This window comes from Lycium ferocissimum, chromosome 1, assembly GCF_029784015.1.
Source record: "Lycium ferocissimum isolate CSIRO_LF1 chromosome 1, AGI_CSIRO_Lferr_CH_V1, whole genome shotgun sequence".
In the NCBI taxonomy this organism is placed as follows: domain Eukaryota; kingdom Viridiplantae; phylum Streptophyta; class Magnoliopsida; order Solanales; family Solanaceae; genus Lycium; species Lycium ferocissimum.
This window is the reverse complement of record NC_081342.1, coordinates 119,708-127,243: the sequence shown is the minus strand read 5'-3', so window position 1 is coordinate 127,243 and position 7,536 is coordinate 119,708.

Sequence of the window (7,536 nt, the reverse complement as noted above, 5' to 3'; positions counted from 1 at the left end):
ACAATTCCTATGGTCCACCTAGACATTACATAGGCCTTGTCACAATCCATATCCACCCCGACCCGACCACCCGCCCCACAGAGCCCGCAGTCCTTCATGTTTTGCGGAGTAATAAGCAAGCTTGAATGACAGCAATGGTGAATGAGGGAACAAAAGTGCCAGGAATCAAATTGGGTCACAGGTATTTGAAGTATGGGGGCCCAAAGACTTGGTTATATGGTTATGTCTGCTTTTATTCCCCCGGGCATTCCCCCAAAACCCCGAACCAGATATGATCAAACTCATACACCATGCCATAAATTTCCCGGGCGCCCCCTTTTCCCTTCTTGATACCTCCGATATATACGTGACACCTTTTTTTGAATAAATATGTAAACTTTGCCCGGACTTTATAATATATTTTTTCCCTTAAAAAAATTCAACTTATAGATATTATAGCCTAAATTTTAATTGTGAATATTAAATTAAATAATCTCATTTAGCTTAAAAAATTATAAAATTAACTCAAAAAAAAAAAAATATCATATAATTGAGACGAAGAGAGTTCGGTTCTGCTACCAACAAGAAAAGGGTATTAGGACGTCTATAAATTATATAGTCGGATAAATAATTTTCTAAAAAGTTTAAAATATATGCTCCCTCCTCCGTCCTTTTTAATTTTCTTTTTTAAAAATACGCCCTTTTTTTTTTTTAAAATATTAAGACATAATTTAACACTTGGTTTCTAATTTGGCCTTATTATTTACTATAATCACTTATCAATGCATTTCCCAAAACATTACATTTTTATATTCAAAAAGGGTGGCTAGAATTTTTCATTCTTTTTTCCCTTAATAAGCGGTCAAGCTAACGAAAGTGAAAATGAACAGAAAAAATATAAAATTATGTATTTTCTCAAAAAAAATAAAAAAATTACAACCTTTATGGTCTCTGTTATCATAATGACGTATGTACTTTAAAGCCTTGTCACAATCCACACTACAACAAATGTGATATTTAAAAAAATTTTCTAAATACAAAATTGGTTTATTTGTTACTTTTTTGAAAAAAATTAATTTCGTGGTTAAATACATAAACATACTTTTGGGACAAACACTATTTTTGTGAAAATTTTGTCCACTAAAGTTTCCCCCCAAAAAAATAATTTGGGCCCAATTTATTGAACATTACACAATTTTTTTCTTTTTTGTGAATGTTATTTTGTTAATAAGTCCCAAATTTTTGACAAACCGTTATTTGTCTTAAAATTGGTTAAATGTTAGACACAAAAAAATTTGCACAAAAAGTATGTTCTTACAATAGGACAAATTAGAGTTCGTAGTTAAATGTTGTAAGCTTTAGTATAAAATTTTATGTTTAATTGTGACCTAAGTTTTTGTCATAAAAAAATAAACAATTAGGAAACAATTTATTATTCAATCGGGGTTTTTAGAGACAAAAAAAAATTTTTTTCACAAAATATGCAATGTTTTAGATAGCGACATTTGAAATTTGTATTTAATTTTTTAATCATTGGCGACGATAATAATTCGTAGCTAAATAATAATGATCTTTGGAAACAATTGTGGGATAAGTTATCGATGTTCGGAGTGTCTACTCATAGCAAACATTTTCGAAAAAGCCATGAGATAATGTTCCAAGAAGGAAATTCAACCAAATTAAAGGGCAAAATAAAATATGGTAATGATCATATTTAAATTTTGGCCACTTTATTGCAATTATAGTCAAATCTCACAAATCAAATTCAAATACTATTTAAAATTTAACCAAATTGAAGTAGAATTGAGATAAATTAATTATCTACTTAAATTATTAAGCTTCTTGAACTTGAACAATAAAATATATTTGAAAAAAATAGACTAAATATGATAATTAATCTATATATATATAATCAGACATCTATTGTTATATCCCGTGTTTTCGCCTATTTGGAAAATTTTTGAAATAATTGTGACTTGTGTGTTATAAGGCAATATTTTGATCTTTGCTAATATGACTATGTTGTTTGTGAAATTATTGGTGTAAGGCATCGGAGAAGGCCGGGGTAAATTTGGAATTTCGGAAATTAGTTTCGAATTTCAAACTAGATTTTTAATGAATTGGGCCAAGAAAATTTGAAAGCAAATTTGAGCCCAAGTCCAAGGGGTGGCCGGCCACAGTGCCCAAGCTCCTTATTAAGTGGTCATGTGATTTTCACATGACCTTTAGTTGGATATATATCATTGTTCCTTTAGAATTTTCAAGAAGCCAAATCAAACAAAAAAAAAATTGAAGAACACCCATTTGAGGCTCTCGACCGAACCCCTTTTAAAAAAAAATAAAAAATTCCAAGCCTTGATTCTAATCCAAAAATCTTGTTCTTCCCATATTTGTAGAAAGTACGCAAGACGCTCTCCAACTTGATATAATTGGTTCGCGAAAAGCGACGTTTGCGGCAAATTGAATTTCAAGAAAAGGTAAGAATTTTGCCATTTTTGTGTTATGGAATTCTGAATATTATAAGGATTGAGAATAGACGAGAATTCGTATTTTTTGGTGTGTGTGTGCAACCGTGTGTGTGTGTGTGTGTGTGTTGAAGTGGCCGTGAGCCATGGTTATGGTGAAGGAGATGAATTATGTTTTATTTAGCTTGTTGATTATCGTTGTGGCATTTATAACTCAAATGAATATTTAATCGAGTGGAATTGGCATTAAAGTTGGGTGTGTGCGACATGGGAAATTATGTGAATTTTTTTCATAATTTTTATATAATTATAGAAATGAAATTCCAAATGTGAATTGTTGTTGTTAATGAATTTGGATGAAAATGACGCGAGTTGGTAGTTTGTCGCATTTGTTGAAGTTTGGATAGAATATGGAAAATGACGGCATACTTGAATTTGTGTACGCTTGGAATATTATTGGAATGTATTTGAATAACTCTAAATGAGTAAATGAATATGATAATGTCGATATTAGTTTGATATTGTGAAGTTCGGATGAAAGTTGTCGCTTTATGTAGAAATGGAGAATATTGATGTTAGACTCATTTTGTTGTAAGACTATGTGATGTCTATGGTATTGTGGACGCATTGTGTTGATGTCCACCGAGCCGAGCAAGTCTCGGGGATGTTATATATATAGGAGAAATGCCGCCGAAATTTCGGTAGACAAAAACAAAGTTAAATGAACTCTTAAGCCTTAAGATTCCTAATTGGTAACCTTGACCATTCAGATTCGTGAGCGAAACGGGACTTGAGTTTCTTTTTTCAGGCAGCGTAAGACGTATCTAAGGTATGTAAAGCTCCCCACTCCTTTCTTTTGGCATGTCTTAGTATGTTCGGTTGATATCGGAACCCGGAAACAGTCTCGCTCCTCGAAATCCGATTTATAAAGTGGCTACTATTCATTCAATTCAATTGAAGCTTAGTGACTCCATTTCGACTATTAAAGCAATCAAACGTCCGAAACCTATGTAAAGGTGATCTTATTTTTGAAATCTTTATGTATGATCTTATAGACTCTAAACGTCCGTAAATTATGGTTGCCACCTCGACTTGACCCGAGGAAGCCCGCTAATCCCATGCCTTATTTGTCCTACCAGATCTCTCTTTGGATAAGCTTCGATAAAGAATCTTCGATTTTGTAATTGTCCCTTATAAATAATGTTTTGAACCCTATGAGATACTAGGCTATGTTTTGGAGCCATACGTACCACTTGGGAATATTTTGTGGAATAAACTTCCGTACTAATTAATTATTTGACTATTTTGGTTAATGAATTGATTATGAAGTAAATCTAAGCTTTGAAAGGCTATTTTGACACAGCCAGTTGCATTGTTTGCTCACGACTCCGCTCGTGCCTTATTATGACCTCGTTCACTTCGGCTTCCGGCCGTAAATTTTGAATCGTGCGCTTATGATAAATTCGGCAGTATGTTGTGTTTTCGGTTTCCGAGACCTCGCATGGGGCGATGGTCGTATACGGAGTTATGTCGTGATATGGCGGATGATATGATTTGTTTTGTTGACGCGGTATGTCGCGATATGCTATGTGTGATACGATATGTTTGGGGTTTGTACGGGATTTGAAATCTTCTGGAGTATGCTGTGTTGTGGCACTAGTGTCGGAGTGGTGACCACATTCCCGAGCGTTATGCACGATTTTGATTTGCATTATGTACATATGTCCTCAGTACAGACTTTGTTGTATTAATCCGATATTTTCTTTCCGTATTTTTATTTTGTTTACGTTTCTTGAATTTCTCGTGATTCGTGCTTTACATACTCGGTCACTTCTTTTCGCATCACTTTCTTCGGGGTCGCGTTTATGCCTGGCGGGCAACGTTGGTGATCCTCCACCGTAGGCCACACTTCAAGAGGACATATTGGGTTGATCCATTTTGATCGCACATTTTGGTATATATTTATCGTCAGTGTTCATCCTTATGTATATTTGGACTACGTGGGTACGGCGGGGCCCCGTCCCGTCATATGATTCGTCTCGTCCGTCTAGAGCGTCCGTGGACGCATTTTGTGGGTCGTGCCTACTTCCGTATGCGGACCGTGTTTGTATCCGGTGTGTTAGGCGATCCCATTCGCGCGGGCCATGCTCCGCTTATGTATATGATCTTTTGTTGGCCCCGTGTGGCTTCTTCGTTGGCATTTTCTTTCGTGTGCAGTATTATATTTGGTTAGTCCATAAAACAAAGGAAACCTCCGCCGAAATTTTTCTCGGGAAACTATCTAAATTTGAAATATAGCCTTATCGCTTCGTTATATATTTAATCGCGTTCGTTATGTTTGAGATAAGGTTTGCTAGATATGTCTGGGTGCCCAGATCGGGCACTAGTCACGGCCTACGGGGTTGGGTCGTGACATCTATATTGAAATAATTTTATTTTCAAATTACTAAATATTTATTGTATTTTAGAAATTAATATGTATTTAATTTATATAAGCAAAATAAATACTTAATTATTAAACAATATATACAATATATCTAGGATATTTACCAATGAAATGGCTAATAGCACAAAAAATAATAGAAAAATATTTTTGACTTTATAAAATAATTATTTTACTCCTTTCAAAATTCAAGAAGCTTAACAAACTAATTTAAAATGGGGTGAGCCAAAAATGGATGTCAACACACACATACGCATAAACACACACACGCGCATAAAAAATTACTCGGAACTTTGTAGTTTAATAATCTAACTATTTGTTACAAAAATATTCATAGTAAAATATGAAATGATATTTGGCTACGCTTGTTTACTATTACAAGTGACATTGGCAAATATTTTTCAAGTGATAACAAGATAAAAATCATACAATGATATGTGATAACATAACAATATTTTATGAAAAGGCAAGTGTCAATGCAAACATAAAATCTACTTTGTAGCGCTGGGTCCGTGATTTCATATATAGCAATTATCTGAGATTATCAACTTGCAACCCTAGACATTGAAAAGGTGTAAATGATTTGTGATCTTCTATTAACTATTTACCACCAATCTAAAAATTGAAATAAAACTAAAAAAAAAAATGAAAGCAATAAAGGAAGAAATTAACCAACTAGAAGTTCAAATATATTATGATAAGACACTATAATTGTCGAAAATTGTACGTGCTCGTAACATGTATGGACACATGATACGTATCTAATCCAAAAGATAACCATCACGCCTGGAACACAAGCGACCCACACGAGAATGACACCAGCCCGTGGTCCGACTTGCATACGACGTAACTATGCTTTTAGCCCAAGGCTTTGCGACATATGGGTAAATCCCCCTACATTTCTAGCCCAAGCCATGATCAGTCCACCCCGAACTCGTGTCATTTCACCGATCAAGTTTAAAAGGGATAAGACACACGTCCAACAATTTTCACAATTAACTACTTGTGAGATTAGAAGAGCATATGTCGGCCCCAAGAGGTAATTTAGTTTAATGGACTAACTAAATACCTACAAGTCACCTATGGACCCGAGCACCTAGACAACTATTAATACAAGACAAATGACAATTAGTGGGGCATCAAACACCGTCGTACATGACGATATTTTTCTTTCCTTGTCTTACCTTGGTACTCTCACAAAATAGACTATGTATTTTCCTTTAACTTCCTCTAAAGGACTAGGCTAGTCAACATATTGACTACACTTCATACTTGATCCTTCCTATCTTAGTCCTACATCACTAGAAGGCTATACTATTCTATAGTAGTTAGTTACCAACAATATAGATATACTTTCTTATCCCTTTACTTTAATTTTCACCATTTTAATGTCGTTCTTTATGTTTATTACATCATTATAAGCTTCATTCCGTAATCAATCACAAAGTGATTCTTACGCTTTACAATTTGACACCCATCGTGGGGCCTTAATAATGATTTCAAAATTATTTCACTAATTACTTACACGATTATGTTCTTTCAGCATAGAAATAGAGGAATCTCAATTATTCACTATGACTTTCAACATTCCTTAAGTAGTTGTTTAACATTTGTATATTTACCAATAGATTCATTTGTGCCCTATGTTGAGGCCACGACCAGGGGTAGAAAATGTGCCGAGTGGATGGGTTAGGATTGCGAGACTATACAGGACATAGAAAAAAATCGAACATTTATTGTTGTTCCCGCCGGGGGTCATGCTAGAATGCTGGTGCCATCACGACATAAGTAATTATTTTGTGACATTTAAAGACCCAAATATTATTTGAATACCGAAATGTTGTCTTAGCCCTTTTTCAACCATATTGGCTATCTTTAACAAGTCACTTCACACCATGTTTTTATCTTTTATTTTTATTAAATTATGTATTTTATACACACTATATTTACTTGATTTTGATGAGTTAGTTCTATTTATAAATTTAATTCAATTTTTTTTTCTTATTTTACATAGTTCCTAAAAAAGAGAAAAAAGGTGAACAAAGGAAAATTACAAAGATATTAAAATGTCCTAGCCAAATTCCCCCTCCCATCCTCAAATTCTCCTCACTTTCCTCCCAAATACCGGTTCCTCTAAATTTATTTTTCCATTAAATGATATAAGAGACGTGCACACGCGCAATGCGCGGTCAGTTGGTACGTGTAATCATGAATATATAGGTTTATTGAACATTTTTAAGATTCAGTTTGTTGTACAATAATGTTACAAAGCTCACCTAAGAGAATGTTAGCATATTTAGCACCTCGACATGTTACAATACTTAATACTTACAATTTGTTAACAATACTATAATTTTTTTTAAATACTTTTTTATTTTTTCTTGTTCCATATTTATTGTGTTTGCATTTTTAATTACTTTATCATACGATTATTTATTACGTTTTCCCTTTATGTCCTTGCCTATCACGCCTCTTTTAATATAATATAAATAATCATTTTGTACTCCTTAACAATATTTATTGCAACATTTCACTTTTATCACACAAGAAAAAAAGAACATTAATGAATTAATATAATGTCTATGAAGAAAGATAGCCATACCTGCTTACTTTCTCTTTCTAATCGATTACTTATCAACCACACATTGC